Source organism: Rutidosis leptorrhynchoides, chromosome 6 (genome assembly GCF_046630445.1).
Source record: "Rutidosis leptorrhynchoides isolate AG116_Rl617_1_P2 chromosome 6, CSIRO_AGI_Rlap_v1, whole genome shotgun sequence".
Taxonomy (NCBI): domain Eukaryota; kingdom Viridiplantae; phylum Streptophyta; class Magnoliopsida; order Asterales; family Asteraceae; genus Rutidosis; species Rutidosis leptorrhynchoides.
In genome coordinates, this window is record NC_092338.1 from 420,232,458 (window position 1) to 420,250,886 (window position 18,429).

The 18,429-nt window shown below is 33.3% G+C and overlaps 1 pseudogene; it reads right to left on the reverse strand.

Moving 5' to 3' along the window:
* LOC139855152 (protein PLASTID MOVEMENT IMPAIRED 1-like) overlaps window positions 1–18,429 on the reverse strand; it is a 74,441-nt pseudogene that overhangs the window by 47,607 nt on the left and 8,405 nt on the right.

The following is an 18,429-nucleotide window of genomic DNA, read 5'->3' on the forward strand; positions in this document are numbered from 1 at the left end:
ATAAACACACGTCCCATACATAGAGACAAAAATATCATTCATATGGATTGAACACCTGGTAACCGACATTCACAATATACATATATGAATATCCCCATCATTCCGGGATCCTCCTTCGGACATGATATTAATTTCGAAGTACTAAAGCATCCGATACTTTGGATGGGGCTTGTTGGGCCTGATAGATCTATCTTTAGAGTTCGCGTCAATTAGGGTGTCTGTTCCCTAATTCTTAGATTACCAGACTATATAAAAAGGGGCATATTCGATTTCGATAATTCAACCATATAATGTAGTTTTGATTTACTCGTGTCTATTTCGTAAAACAGTTATAAAAACAGCGCATGTATTCTCAGTCCCAAAAATATATATTGCAAAAGCATTTAAAAAAGGATTAATGAAACTCACACATATAAATATTGTAAAATAGTTATTAAAACATTGCATGTATTCTCAGCCCAAAAATATATATAAAAGGGAATAATGAAACTCACACATATAAATATTGTAAAATAGTTATTAAAACATTGCATGTATTCTCAGCCTAAAAATATATATAAAAAGGAAATAATGAAACTCACACATATAAATATTGTAAAATAGTTATTAAAACATTGCATGTATTCTCAGCCCAAAAATATATATAAAAAGGGAATAATGAAACTCACACATATAAATATTGTAAAATAGTTATTAAAACATTGCATGTATTCTCAGCCCAAAAATATATATAAAAAGGGAATAATGAAACTCACACATATAAATATTGTAAAATAGTTATTAAAGCATTGCATGTATTCTCAGCCCAAAAATATATATAAAAAGGGAATAATGAAACTCACCTAATGTATTTTGTAGTATAAATACATATGACTATATTGAACAATGCAGGGTTGGCCTCGGATTCACGAACCTATATCAATTTTTATGTTTATCAAAACATAAAAATCGTAATCTAGCAATTTCATATTTATTATTAATACAATACTTGTTGTCTTTATATGTTATATAGATATAGCTATAGATAATTTAATATACTTAATTCTTATAACTTATTTAATATCATTTTACTAATAACAATATTTTGACATGTAAGAAAAATATATCTATTTGTAGTAATCCTGATAATGATAAAAATGATAATAGTAATGATAGTAATAATATTAATTAAAAAAAAATGAAACTTTTTAATATAAATAAAAAGAAAAAAAAATGATAGTTTTAATAAACATATTACTTTTAATAACAAATAAAAAAAATTAATTTTAATCATAATACTAGTTTTAATAGAAATTTCAGTAATCATAAAATAGTACTAATACTAATGTTTAAATGATAATTCTGTTAATGATACTTTGTAATATTAATACTAATTTTTAATAAAGATAACAGAATAATAGATTCATAATAATGATACTCTTAATAATAATAACAATACCTGATAATAATAACTATTTTTCTACTAATATTAATAATGATAGTTAGTTTAATAATAATAATATTAATTATCATATTAATAATCATTTTGATAATATTAATAATAATAATACTTGTTTTATTAATAATAATATTAACACTAATAATAATGATAATACCATTTAATCTACTTAAGGGTAATCTTAGTAATACTTCTACATAATAAGAGTAATTATAACTATCATATTAATAACAATGAATAATAATAATAATAACAATAATAATAAGAATACTAATAATAATCAAAGAAGAAGAAAAAAATGTGTATACCCTTTAAAGCTTTGTATAGAAAGATTTGCCCTTGAAGAGGCTCGAACCCGCAACCTCCCAAATATCCGTTAACCCTCTGAACCATTGGACTGCTATTGTTTTTCTGGTTTGTATTCCCTTCAAAAATAATATAACCCGATATTTCTATTCTATTTTCTTGTTCGTTAACATCAAAATCCAATTTGACCAGACCATTGATCAATTCAATTTATTAACGATTTACAACTTAGTTTTAGGATATAGAAGCTATTAGGGAAATCAGATTAATTAAAACAACAAAAAAAAAATAAAAAAAAATGCAGTGACAGTTATAAAAAAAAAAAAGCCGATGTGTAACTCCAATTCAATTTCGAATTTCTAGTAGGTTTTAGACGAATGTTAAAACATAAAAGAGATGCTAAATCATCCCTACAAACTTTCTCAAACATCAATTTGACTTGGAACCTCGAATTGAGTTCGAATTTCTCAATAACCGACCCGTTTGACTTTTTAAAATAAATCCTTAACTTCAAAAATTCGAACTCGATAATTTGAATTACATTCTGAAGTTTTGCAGATAGTTAAGATAAGTGGTTTTAAACAATACTACATTTCTACTTTTTGAAAAATGATTTGAAATTGAATGAATAGAAAAATAATAAGAAACAGGGTACAGCGGCTTTGTTTCTTATTTTTCTGTTTTGAAATCTATAAATTTAGATATTTGAAGTTGATATTTGATACAGATGAGAGAAAGACTGAAAGATTTTCATCATGTAACAGAAGAAGTCGTCTCCTAAATACAATTTTGTGGTCGACATGTTTTATTCTCAATAACAGCAAAAATAAAAAATAAAATAAATAAATAAATAAATCTGATTATGATTGTTATCGGTTTTTGTTGTGATGTTGTGATATTATTCAATTTTGGGATTCAGTTAAGAGACAAAATTTAAAGGTTGAAAGTGATAGACAACTGAATGCATTCCAACTTCATCTGTATATATGGTATATGGTTTTTATATAATTAATATTCATAATTTATAATTATAATCATATTAATAATAATTAAAATACTAATAATAATAGTAATGTTAATAAGAATCAAAGAGTAATAATAATAATAACAATAATAATAATTTTAATAAGTTTTATAATAATTAATGATAATAATAACAAAAATGATAAGGATTATATTATTAGTGATAATAACAAATTGTATTATTTTCTAACTATAATAATAATAATTTTTAAAATAATAATAACATTAATATCACAAATTACAAGTATTAAATTTTATATCTATAATAAATAATAATAATATTCATAATTTTGATATTAAGATTAATACTAATATTTATTTTAATGAAAGTAATAATAATATAATAACTACATTTTAACTTGTAATTACTTTTAATATATTAATATTATAACTTATTAAGTATGTAATACTTATCTTATATAATAACATATTTGAATTTATATATATCATTTATATATTTTATATATATTTCAATATAATAGCAATCATATAAAAATTCATTTTAAATTGTACTTATTTATTTTGTACCTTATATTACACATCTAATTCTTATGTTTAAGTTATATTTTATAATTTTCGATTAATATATATACTATTATTTAAATATACATACAACATTAATTATGTATAGATTCACATACATATAACTATTTATTTTAATAGCAAATTTATTATTTTGTATACTACTTTACATTTTCAAATCAAATAATTAAAGTTTATTTTATTGTTTCAAAATATTATATATACCCATATATTCATATATATATATATATATATATATATATATATATATATATATATATATATATATATATATATATATATATATATATATATATATATATATATATATATATATATATATATATATATATATATTTACACACAATTGTTCGTGAATCGTCGGGAATGGTCTAAGGTTAAATGCATTCATGTAATCCGTTCCAAAGTTTTTGAGACTCAACATTACAGATTCATGTAATCCGTTCCAAAGTTTTCGAGACTCAACATTACAGATTTTGCTTATCGTGTCGAACTCATATAAGATTAAGTTTAAATTTGGTCGGAAATTCTCGGGTCACTACAAATTTGGCACGTGGGTTACCACTGCCAGCTGGCATACAATACACATGACACCTCACAAACAAAGTCTCCTCAAAATCAGTAGCTCCTTGTGACACCCTTGAAGGCATTGTTTGAACAGCACCATCTTTAGTTTCTTTTTTTCTAAACGAAACCGATAACCGAAGCCCGTTAATTGATGCAGGCAGGCCTTGAATCGTTACAACTTCAACTGATAACAAACAACTTAACTTCTGTTTTCCAATGTGAGAAAGAACCCGAATTGGCTTCCAGTTCAATAATCCACTTTTCTTCTCTGATGATGAAAATGAATTATCTTGTTTACTATCTTAAAACAAATTTTTACTAACAATATTCTGTTTTTGATAACTAGGTTCTTCACTAGGCCTAGATTTCCAAGGCGATAATGACATTCGTCTTGATCTCGGTTTAGGATTTAGTTTAATCCCATGATCATTATCATCATCTTCATCATTAGTATGATCATGTTTGGCAGTCGATAATGTTGGTGCATATTTAGTCCCTGAGTTCATTATGATCACGTTGAAATTCTTTATCATTTAACTTTCTCTGTTAGAATGCAACCACAAGGTTGCAGGTATGCAACCGTACGGATAGACAGGCAACCGCACGGTTGCAAGGTGCGACCACACGGTTGCACACGCTGTGTGTATATAATGGGTTTTACGGGTTCATTGTTAGGGTTACGAATCCTAACCTATTCTACACGTACAATCTGATACCTTAGTGTTCTAGCATTCATCTAAGTCGATCTTTAATATATCTAAGTCGTTTTATTCATTAAGAACAAAGGTTTTATTGGATTTTGAGTATAAAACCCAATAACGAGATTTTTCGCACTCATTATTGAATCTAAGATCGTTTAATCCTGTTTACACGATCCTACAAGTGGTATCAGAGCTTGTGTGATTGATTAAACGTTCGGTTTTTGTCAAAATTCGTTTAGATATTGTGTTTTTAGTGTTTTTGTCAAAAACCCACTTAAAATCATAATTTTTACGTGTTGATTCGTGTTTCTAATAAGTAAACATGTTAATCTGGTCAATAACTATATTTTGGACGTCAAACAAACATTGATTTTGTTCCAGATTGAGTGCTAGATCGACCCAAACCATAAACCCTAGTTTCTGTGCAGTTTTCTACTCAGATTCGACCAAGCATACAACCGTACGGTTGCACGCTATAATCGTACGGATACATCACCCAGATACCACAACCGCACGGATACTTCTTGTATTCGTGTAATTTTCATCCGTTTAAACTTCAATCATACAACACCTCAACCGTACGGATACATCATGTACCCGTCCGGTTACACATTGTAACCGTATAAAACAATCCGGTTACATTCTGCAACCGTGTAACCTGCATCCGTGTTAAACCTTGCACTCGGATAGTGCAACCTTGTTAATTCCTGCATCCGTGTCTTGCAACCGTCCGGTTACAATGTCAGATTTTTTTGAAATTTCAGGAATGCAGTCAGCTCTTGTCGGTGCATCTTTGTCGGGTCTTCATCACCTACTTAAGACAGAAAATAAGATTGGTAGTTCTAGGGGTGTAAACGAGCCGAGCCGAGCCGAACCCGAGCTTGGTAGTGTTCGAGCTCGGCTCGTTTAGTTTTCAGAAAGCTCGAGCTCGAGCTCGGCTCGATTCGAGCTTTAAATTTCTGGCTCGAGCTCGGCTCGTGAGACATACTAAAAGCTCGAGCTCGGCTCGTGACAAGCTCGTTTTCTTCAGAAAAAATGAAAAAAAAAACTTTAATGTGCTTTTACCAGTTAAAAAGGATCGTTACCCATTTTAGAATCTGACTTCGAAGATAAGGAGAAGAGGGACTCAATGAAATGAATCACTGATTGTGCGAGCTTCAATTTTTTGATGTTCGCAAAAAATTTGAAAAAAAAAATTGAAATGTGGATCTTATGACTATGAAGAGAATCGAAGATAATCATTGTGAATATTTTGAAACTTTCAAAGAAAACATGACTCATAATTGGGAACATGGAATATGATATTGGGAAAAGAAATTAGACAGTCTATTTGGTTTCTTTGCTTAGATGATAGTCTTTTTTTTAAATATATATATATATATATATATATATATATATATATATATATATATATATATATATATATATATATATATATATATATATATATATATATATATATATATATATATGAAAGCTCGTTTAGGCTCGCGAGCTTAAATGAGCTCGACATCTGAAGCTCGAGCTCGGGCTCGTTTATTAAACGAGCCTTACCTTAAGCTCGAACTCGGGCTCGAGCTCGTTTAAGCTCAGCTCGAACCGAGTTTTTAACTAGCCGAGCTCGAGTAGCTCACGAGTAGCTCAGCTCATTTACAGCCCTAGATAGTTCTTACCGTGTACCTAGGCTTGAATCATTGGATGACTTTGTTGAGTGGAAACCTAGGTTTTTGATCTCATTGAACGGAATATATTCTAAGCTATATAATTTCTTGAAGGCTGAATATACGTTTTCAACTAAGGATCATGGGGAAACCAACACTCCCATGGAACTTACTGCAGCTGAACGAGAAGACTATAATCTAGAATGCAAAGCATACAGTCATCTTACACAGGCTCTTTCTAAGGAAATTTTCCATCAGTTTGAGATGCATCTGACCACATACGCTTTGTGGAATGCGCTTGAGAGTGGAAATGAGGGGACTGCTGAGTACAAAAAGACAAAGGGTAAAGTTCTGAAGAAAGAATGGAAGAATTTCGCCGTTCAGCCTGATGAATCTCTGAAAGATGCTGTTGCTAGGTATCGCCACTTATTGACGGAGCTTAAACGTGTTGATATTGTATTCCCCAATAAGAAGTTGGTACAGTGCTTTCGTGAGGGTCTACCTATAAACTGGGATCCCATGATTGTTTAGATTGAGAAGTCTTTTGCTATTTTGGATAATTCGTTTAGTGCTTTTGTCACTAAACTACACGCAAAAGAGCTCGAGTTTCAAGAGAGGTTGAAAAGGTTGGAGTCAGTTCAGAATCTGGTGAAGTATAAAGCTCCAGAAATTGGTTGCCGATAAGAAACACGCCCCACCCCAGACTGCTTTTGCTTCAAATACTGAGAAAATAACGTCCAGCTATGTTGCTCCTGCATCACAAAGTGTTCTTTCCCATACAACTTCAAGCAAGGATGCAAACACCGAGGTCTTGAGAACTGAGAATATACTCTTGCATACAATTAAAGGAGTGGAAGAGGATATGGCACGGGTCGCTATGGTTGTGAATTCTTATAGTGATCTGTTGCATGGAAGAATAGGGAACAGTCATTTGGAACAGGAGGACTATGATCAGATAGATGAAAATGAGATGGAGAAAATGGATATCCTCTGGGCTATGGAAAGTGTTATTCGCAGGGTAAAGAGGTATATTGAAAAGACTGGGGAGAAGAACTTGGGTGTGAACAAGAATACCAAGTTTGGCTTTGACATGAACAAAGTTAGGTGTCACAACTGTCAAGAGTTGGGTCATTTTAAGAGAAACTGTACTAAGCTAGAGCAACCAGGCTTTCATAATCCATTCCATAATCAGAAGCAAGAATCGAAAAATACGGTTAACGTTCCAATTATGGATGACTCTTCAAAGGCCTTAGCTGTTACCTATGATAATGAGTCCTGTGACTGGTCTATTGATATAACTGATGCATTCGATCGTCATGCGAATGTTGTGAGGGTTCAAATGTCTGAGAAAGAGGCGAAAAAAGAAAAGGCTGAAAGAGAGAAGATGGGGTGTGTAGGAAGAGATAAGCAATGCAAATGCCTGGGGTGCAGAATGGAAGATAGGATTGACAGAGCATGGTACTGGGCGAATTACTTGTGTCGAGGGTATGTAAACAAGAGGGTGTAAGAGAAGTTTAAGTGGGCCATTCACAGTGATGGGGACATTTGGACAGACAGTGAGTCATCCTCTTCAGACAATGACTCAAAGAAATCTTGTGTGTATGTTGGTCAGTCTTCTGTGTACAACTCAGCAACTATTAGGACGAAGACATTGAATGAGGAAAGGTTGGTCAACTTGGATCTTGGTTCTGATAGCTCGAGTTCAGAGTCGGAATCGGAATCCGAATCAGATTCTGGTGAAGTTAAAGAGAAGGCTCCACATCTCTATGCGTTTATGGCAGACTCTTCAAACAACTCTAAGGTAACACCTGAAACTAATACTGTCTGTAATAATTGTGTTATCTTAGATTTACAACTACATGAACTTAGGGAGTCTGTAAAGACATGTAGTAGATGTGCGACTTTATAGGATCAGGTTAAAAGATTGGCTGACATTTGCATAAACTATAATAACTGTACTGCCTTAGAACAGGAAATTGATGTGCTTACAAAGGGATATCAAGTTCTTAAGAAGCAGTATGAGGATAATATGTACCTTAAATCTAGGGAAAATGAGTTTAGGGAAATCACTAAGACATTAGACAACCAGGTGACAGATTTGAAGTCAAATGTGCTATTAAATACTCAGACCATTATGAGACAGATCACTGAGATAGACGAGCTTAAGCGAGATAAAGAGTCCTTTAGGAGTAGTTATGAGACTAAAAGAGATAAGGATTATATCTATAAGAGGTCTGCTTTTGTTATAGAGTATTGTCAAAATGTAGCAGGAAAGGAATCTAGAGGGGACTATAAGCAATGTCCTCCACCGTTCGAGATTACAGTTTCTCACCACCTGAGAAACAGTTCGGAGAGGACTATGTTCCGATTCAACCCATTGAGACCGAACAAGAAAAGGGTAAAGGGGTAGGTACATCAGAGACTCCTAATGCAGAGGTTGATAAGACCAATATTGTTGATAAACCTAACCCTAAACCTGTTAAGATACTGAAAAATCCGGCTAATCAGAGACCTATCAGGATTAGGAACCGATCACCGATTAAGTTTGTTAAAGGACCTAATTTTGAGGAGGAGGAGGAATGCTTGAAACCAGCGTGTAATTAGCCATCAAAGTATGTTCCTCCACCCAAACGGTCTCCTGATAGAACTCCTGAAAGATCCCTTGTGAACAGGAGGTCCCCACCCAGACATCAGAAAATTAGATCTCCACCTGCTCATAGACCAAGATTCAATTCCTATTTTAGGGATGATAATATGTAAACTACGCATTCATGTTTGCATTGCGGGTTGGGAGGTCATAGGGCTATTCACTGTTCAAAACGATTCATAGCACCCAAAAGGAGGATCGAGCTGAGTCCCTCTAAAAGCTTTCATAAATTTCGATTAGCTTCTCCTCCTAAGAATTAGATGTCATCTAGACCTAATTCTCAAGGGTCTAATCAGCATGTGATTTATGAAAATACATCCAAAACTGATAATGGAAAAAGGGTTAAGCAAGATAATGTTTATTTTACGAAATCTTTACATAAAAGTCAAATGTGGGTAACAAAGGAAGGATGGAATGGGGCTTGTGGTTCGGGAACCGCCTACAGGGAAAATGAAAAGTTGTCAATGTTAATGGGAAACCCATTACCGATAAGGCATGGGTATCCCCCTCAAACTAATCATTTTTCTAATTATCTGTGCAGGTCGCCTACAGTCCAAACAAAAATACTTGGATTGTTGATAGTGGGGCGTCCAGGCACATGACAAAAAACATGTCTCTGCTGCATGATGTTAAATCAATTAAGGGTGGACCTGTTTCTTTTGTGGGTGATCAAGGAGGGTTTATAACTGCTCAAGGGATGATTTCAAATTCCGTCAGTTTCGACAAACTGAGTTATGTAAAGCAAAATGGCAAATAACCTGCTGTCCGTTTCTCAAGTGTGTGATAAGAGGTATAAAGTTCTATTTGACGAACAACAGTGTTACATCATGAGAAAGGATTATAAATTTCCTGAAAATATGATTCTTATGACGGCAGCTAGATGTCAAGATTTGTACATTCTTGATATGTCAAAGGCTTATGTAAAGGCAACTACAGGGCATCAGGCTTTTGTGTTCAAGGCTACTGAACAGGAGTCTATATTATGGCATAAAAGGATGGGTCACTTAAGCTTCAAGAAAATGAACCATTTGGTCCACAATCGTTTAGTGGAAGGGGTCAATGTAAAAGGGTTTCATGCTCCTGATGGTTGTGTGCCGTGTAAGAAAGGGAAGCAAGCTAAGAAACCACACAAAGTCAAGAAACGTCATTCCATTGATACTCCTCTTGAAATGCTTTATATGGATCTTTTCGGTCCAGTTAATAAGAAGAGCATCACTGGACATTCCTATTGCTTAGTGGTTACTGATGAGTACTCGCGTTTTACGTGGGTTGTGTTGCTAAAAAGTAAAGCTGATACTTTTGAACAAATCAGGTTGCTGATCACGAGACTTGAAACGTTATATAAGCTGAGGGTTAGAAGGATTCGAACCGATAATGGGACAGAGTTTAAGAACAAGAAGATGGAAGAGTATTGTAACGAAAGGGGAATTCAACAACAATTCAGTTCAACATACACTCCACAAATGAATGGTGTTACTGAAAGAAAGAACCGTACTCTAATTAAGACTGCTAGGACCATGCTAGCTGACTCAGAATTACCAGTTACCTTTTGGAGTGAAGCAGTGTTGAATGCGTGCTATACGATGAATAGAGTACTTGTTGTGAAACATCACGACAAGACATGTTATGAGCTGCTACTGAAAAGAAAACCTCACATCAAACATCTTGAACCGTTTGGTTCTCTTTGTACCACAATGGTTAGAGATACAGGTGGAAAATTTAATCCAAAAGCTGTAGGTAGGTTTTTGGGTTATGGGAATGCGTGCAAACGGGTTTATAATTTGGAATCTCGGTGTGTTGAAGAATGTACCGAAATCGATGTTCAAAAACATGTAGCAATTCTAGCTGGTAAAAGGTATACGTGGCAGTTTGATTATGATAAGTTGTTTGATTCGTTCAATCTTCCGGAGGATGACTCTGATGCTGAAGAGATTGCTGCACAAATGATGTATAACGTGCGTATCTCCGCTGAACGTATGTCTGATGTGCGTGTGCAATCTCAAGTACCTATTGTGACTGTCGATAAAGCACCAGTGTCAGGGCCAGATGATGATGAATCAGATTCTAGTGAGTCAGTTCCGGCATTAGAGGAATTGACATTACAATCTGAGGGGGAGGATGTGTATCTGGATGAAGTTTATGAGGATTTGGTGGATGAGGAACCCACTAGAACTGTGCTTGAGGAACCTGTTCAACCTGAGGAGCCTATACAAATAGTGAATGTGGATTCGTTACAAACTAATACAGATGACACTTCTAAAACAGGCGGACTAAGACGGTCTGGCCGATCGGTATCTCTTCCTAAACATTTTGATGATTATGTTATTAACCCTGTAGGTGTTTCAGGTGCTAATACAGGTGAACCTTCGGCTTCGAAAGAGCGTGTTACACCCTCTGCAAATGTTGTTACTGCTTTTTATACTCAATTGAATCAGACCGGAAGAATCTTCATAAATGCGTATTGTGCTTTTATGTCGCAAATCGAACCTGGAGACGTCAAAGAGGCATTGCATTATGATGAGTGGGTTTCAGCTATGCAGGAAGAACTTCAACAATTTAATCATTTGGGTGTTTGGAGGTTGGTAATACCACCTTCTGGCTCTAAACCGTATGGCCTGAAGTGGGTATTGAAGAATAAGACAGATGATCAAGGTATCGTGATCCGGAACAAAGCAAGATTGGTTGTTCGAGGTTATCAACAAATTCCAGAGATTGATTACGACGAAGTATATGCTCCGGTTGCTAGACTTGAGGCAATTTGAATGTTTTTGGCATTTGCTTCTTGGAAATGGTTTAAAGTTTTTCAGATGGATGTTAAGAGTGCATTCTTGTATAGCACTCTCCAAGAGACTGTGTATGTGACTCAGCCGCCAGGTTTTGTTGATCCACATCATCCAGAAAAGGTGTATCTCTTAGAAAAAGCGCTTTATGGTCTTCACCAAGCCCCGAGAGCTTGGTATGCTACTCTGTCAAACTATATGATAGAGAAAGGTTTTAGACGAGGAGTCATAGATCAGACTCTATTTATTAAAGAAAGGGGCAACGACATCATGTTGGTATAGGTATATGTAGACGATATCATCTTTAGGTCGATCGATCAGAAAATGGTTGATGAGTTTCAGGATGTAATGCAGAAATGATTCAAGATGAGTTCACTAGGGGCCATTAATTTCTTTCTGGGGTTGCAGGTTGATCAGACTAAAAAAGGCATTTTTCCTACATCAATCGAAGTATGTAGCTGACATCTTGAGCCGATTCAAGATGAAAGATGAACGAATTGCCAAGAATCCTCTGTCGGTGAATCACGGGATTACGTCGAAAAATACAGGGTCGAAAGTCAATCCAACTCTATACAGGGCTATTATTGGTTCTTTGATGTATCTTACGGCATCTCGCCCAGATATCATGTTCGCAACGTGTTTGTGCGCTCGTTAATATGTTAGCAGCGAAGAAGATCATGCGTTATCTAAAGGGAACTCCAAGTTTGGGGCTTATGGTGTAACGACCCGGAAATTTCCGACCAAATTTAAACTCTAATCTCTATATGTTTCCGACACGATAAGCAAAAACCCTAATGTTGAGTTTAGAAAGTCTGAAATCTATATTGGAATGATTAGTTACCTTTGACCAAGCCTGACGATTCACGAACATTATGTGTATGTATGATATATATTTATTAACTGATAACGTTAACAAGATATTAGATATGTAATATCAGGTTTCGATATAAGATTACTATAATTATCGACAAGTGTAAAAGATAATATAAATTTTATAAATATCTGAAACTGTCTTTGTCAAATTATTAACGAGTCATTTTAATAAAATAAAGATTTTTAATAAGCACCAAAAGACTACAACATTTCATCACATGATTTTAAGTTAAAACTTTGGAAATCACTAAACCTGCGCACTTGCACGAGAAAAATCATAACTAATTCATTCGGACTCGAAAAAGGGTGATCTTGGTGTCCAAACGACCGTAACTCAAAAATCTACAACTTTTGTGACTATACCTTACACGAATCGTGTACCCATCTACACGAATCGTGTAATGTTTGCCGACATAAAAAAAGTGGACACCATAAATTCGCTGGATTTGATCATTTACACTTATTTTTTTTTTCTAAACTTCTCTTTCTCTCTATATTACTCCGTAAGATTTATTTATTTATTTTATTTATTTACTTATCTACTAATATTATTAATTCAAGTATTATTATTAGTAGCATAAACAAGTATTATTAGTAGTATTAGGAGTGATATTATCAGCTTATACATAAAATACTACGACAAGGTTCTGCCCAAATGTTTCCAAAAATGGTTTCATGAGTGGGAGTGATTGAGCTAGATTATGGGTTATAGCTATGGAGGTTATGGGTATGGATCGGGGGTTTTGCTTATGAGACAAACTAGTGTTTGTCATCTCCGTTGCGTCTAAATATTATCCTGCAATATTGAATCTCAATATTGATACGTGAGCACTCTAAACTTAACTTTTATTTACTTTTAGTGTATCCCTGACTAGTGCTCGAGAAATTAGGATCGTACCTGTTATTTTATTTATTTTTAACAAATTATATTTTAGGATAGAATCTGAATTAGTTACCTCTGCGGTTAAGATAAGGTATATGAATAATATGTTTTTGGAAAGGTGGCGAAAAACTATAAACTTTTCATTTAGATGTCGAATGGATTCGGCGGATGAATTTGAAGTTATAATCAATTGAACTTTGTACAAATTACCAAAAATGAATATTTTAACATTACGTTGTTGTTATAATTTTCTATTATTATTGATATTATAATTTTATGGGAAAACTAATAATTTTATTAACAACTATAAAATTTTTATTTTAGTTGTTATTATTAAAACTACTAAATATCATTTTACTAAAAATATTATTTTTACGATTATTATGTTTGTTGTTATTAATATTTCAAAGAAACTAATATTTTTATCAAAACTATAAACTTATTATTTTTGTTGTAATTAAAAATATTAATTATGTTAAAACTATAAAAATTTCAATTATCAATATTATTAATATTAAAATTATTATTTAAAAATATTATCTAAAAGTGAAAAGTATCTTTATATCAAAAGTTAGTATAATTTTAAGATATCATAAAAGAATTACATTATTATTTACTTTAATAAGTATTGTCAAAATATTTGAGAATATAAAACAGTGATATATAACTGTATTTTTTGGAAATCTTTTTGAGTCAAACAAATTTCTGTTAACTTTTACATATTAGTCTCGAGCATTAGGGTTGGTACACTATAAATTGACTTAAATTGTTATTTAGATATTAATCGATATATAATTATATAATTAATTAGGTTCGTGAATCAAATGCCAACCATATAAGTTACCAACGGTGTTATATGTATTTTTACTACAAAATACGATTGGTGAGTTTCATTTGCTCCCTTTTATATATATTTTTGGGACTGAGAATACATGCGCTGTTTTTATAAATGTTTTACGAAATAGGCACAAGTACTAAAACTAATTCTACGTGGGTTTAAACCAGAAATATACCCTTAGCTTGGTAACATTAAACTACTTGTCTATGTACGGTAGGCGCGAATCCTAAAGATAGATCTATTGGGCCTGACAAACCCCATCCTGACTATGGGATGCTTTAGTACTTCGAGGTTATTTTAAACACACCTGATCTGGTGTACTTCAGAGGGTAAAACATGAATGTTAAGGCTTGTTACCGGGTGCCTACAACTTATAGAATACTTTTATACACTTGCGAGTGTACAGATATTTATAACTATGAAATCTTGTGGTCTATTGAAACTTTTGATAACTGTTGTTGCGATAAACTTATGAACTCACCAACCTTTTGGTTGACACTTTTAAGCATGTTTATTCTCAGGTACGAATTAAGTCTTCCGCTGTGCATTAGCTCATATAAAGGATACTAGTTGGGACCATTTAAGTCATGATACAAGAACGTTGCATTCGAGTCATTGAAGATCATTAAGAGCTAAAATTTAGTTATTTGAATTTTGGGAAATGTTAGACGAACATGTCAATTTTGATGTAATGGTAGATTGTCTTTTTAAGAATAAATGCAACGTTTGTAAAATGTATCATATAGAGGTCAAATACCTCGCGATGTTATCAACTATTATAATTCGTTTGTAATCGATATGGACGTTGTCCGAATGGATTAGGAACGGATCGTTATAGGTGGTATCAGAGCGTTGGTCTTAGCGAACCAGGTCACCCATTAGTGTGTCTAACTGGTGGTTGTTAGGATACATTAGTGAGTCTGGACTTCGACCGTGTCTGCCTGTCAAAAAGTTTTGCTTATCACTTTAGTCGGAAATCATCTGCTTATCATCTTTAGGGAATTGCCTGCTTAGCATTCTTAAGCCTAGACACGTTTTACTGCATTTAGTGCATCGATAGTGTATAGACGAAATTCATATCTTAGCGCATCCTAGATTTGCCTGACTTATGCTGTAAATTCCTCTGAAGTTTATGAAATCTTTGGTAATATATATAGATATTCTATAAAGTTAGAATATCATACGACATCCGAAAATCATTTCACATCGAGGATTCTTTCCATCCACTAAATTGTTCTTTTGGCGATAAACCTGAAACACTTACCGACGAACCTGTTCGAGGAACCATTTATTTTCCCCTTTTTCCGGATATCTCATCATAAATTACATACCATTTCATATTTCGAATCTTATACATCCGTTCGCTTCAATCGCCAATTATCCCGGAGTACAAGCATAAGTTAACGAACTTCGCGCTCGTGTGACGGCTATGGAGAATATGGTGCGACGGTTACAAACACCAGCAGCAACCATAACCGCGTCGTAACTATCAACATCACACGCCTCGATATTACCACCTGTATCACGAGTATGATCTTCGTTCTACATATCATTCTACATCGATTATCTTCGCTTTACGTATCGTTCTACCTCATATATCTTCGTTCGACATGGTGATTATGTAATCTCTAATGTTTTAGAGATCATGTAATCCAGTGTTAACGATAAATCAAATGAGTATAATATCTTATTGACTCATTAAATTTATGATTACATCTGAAGAAAATATATATGCAAATATATTTTCATAAAGATTGTAATTAAAAATTTCTTTCGTACAAACTGTTAATGATGAAAATATTTTAACGGGTGGGTAGCACCCGAGGAATATTTAGAATTCACATTAATAAGTACACTGTACATTCTTTGAATCTGATTCAACGGTCATCTATTATTTTACTCGCAACCACCGGTATTCGTATCCGCTCATCCCAGAATAACCATTCTCATTTCATATTCGGATTTTGACTTATCAGAATCCAACAAGTGGCATAATGAAGAAAACATTGGATATATTAAAATTGTTAGAAACACACGATTTAACTAATTGAAAATCTATTAAGGATTTCACGCTAACTGTTCCGGCTAACTGTTCCCACCTAACTGATTAACATTTAATTTATCGCAATTTATATTCTCGCAATTTACATTCTCGCAATTTACATTTCCGCAATTTACATTCCCGCAATTTTAATTTCCGCACTGTACTACTGTCGGGACACATGTACGCAACACGTCGGATTAATTCTGAGACAACACCGGTGCATGGGTCATGATATACATTTATTTATTTTACGCACTTTATATAACGGGACACGTATACAAGGTTTCGATTTATCATATCGACCCATCTATATATATAGTTTGAGTTGTGATCAATACCGAGACCGGTACACGGGTCACGATATGTATTATTTAATTCGAATATTATAATATATATATATTATTTAACTATTGTATTATTGGACAATCGAACTAACAGACTGCTAACTATGGACAAGTAAAATGAATTAAAATATAGAATATAACATATGAAACTAAACAATTCTTCAAGTTTGCCACTTGATTTTATCTCAAACCTCATTCGTATCTTGACGATTACAATTCGTATTCAAATCCTTTCATGATTCTTGAAAACATTTCGATCGAGAAGTCGAAACCGCCGCGCCTCGTCTACCGAAGCAAAGATTTATACGCCGGAAAACTCTCGAAACCAAATTCATAAGTTTAACACATACTGTGTTGAATCCTCCGTCATTCATTAGCAAAACAACCCTACAATTCCTTTTCAAGAAGCTAATTTTGTCACAGCTCCACTTCGGCTTCTCAGTAAGACTACTCCTACTATAATCTCGAAATCTATACCTTGTTCCTTCGCCGTTACCACCGAAGAATCTTTTATAATTCACAACGTTATCAGCAGATGTACCAGCAGCTTGACATTCCTAGGACGGAATCCGCAAGTCGTATTTTGAAAATCTTGCAGAATTTCTTCATCTATACTTATGATATTATCTCTAAGAACTTCATACCCCGAATGTGAAGTTTCTGAAGAACGTCTTGAACTATGAAGTAGTTCTTGAAATACCGACGAAGCAACATGTTGTAAGACAGTCATAATGACCAAAACTTGATGATAAAAAGAGGAAGTGTTAGGAATGCTCGATAGAAAATTTGGTACTGAAAACCGGATTGAGCAAATCGTGAAGGAGACTCTGAACAAATTACAAGGACTAAACTTGTACATAAAAGAATCATGACAATTCCATAGCAAACACCTTGCTTCCGAATCTAAACCCTTACGGGTCAATCTTCATCATCATCCTTCGACATTAGAAATTCTAAAACATTATCATATCATTCATTATAAATATCCTCAATATTTCTGAAGATGTTTTCGAAGCTATCCTTATTTGAAATCATTCATTCCTCCGTAATATCTACGTTACAACGTAAAAGAAACTGTGTTAGTTTCTAAATTCTGAAACCTTCAGGTTAAAATAAGAATGTTCTGAAGCAGTGTTGAGAACTGATGCATAAATTAGTATAATATAATGAAACTTGATCAACTTCATTATATTACATTAAGTTATGATAAGTTTTTAATGAAATGTGATGATTCACAGTACCATCCTCATGTGCCATGTTACGCGGCTCTTACATTCTATACAATCTTCAAACATATTAGAACGTATCACCCTGATAGTTCTAATTTCCCAAAATATTCTGGTAATTTTTACTAATCAAAATCATACCATTACCATTTCTTTCTAAGAGCAATATCTATGTTCATTCTGAATCTCATACCTACGAAATTCGGATCATTATTCGCTTGGTTCGAGGACGGGAAGATATAAAACCTAACCACAACCTTGAAACTACAAACCGTGCATATCAATACGTATGGCAACGTAAAGGCACGGGAGAATTAAAGACATTATAATTCCAAGGAAAGGATAAAAGAAAATAGATTTTTCTGGTGATAGATGAAAAAGAAGAATGAAAGATATGAAAGTTAGAAATATAACAAGGATTAGAATGGGATGGAGCATTTTTAGTGAATGTCTTAAAGTAGAAACTAAAGAGAAAGAATAGAAGGTGTGGGCAGTAAGGAAAAGAAGGAGGTAAATTTATAGTGAGATGTTCGACAAAGAAATCAAAACAGATTG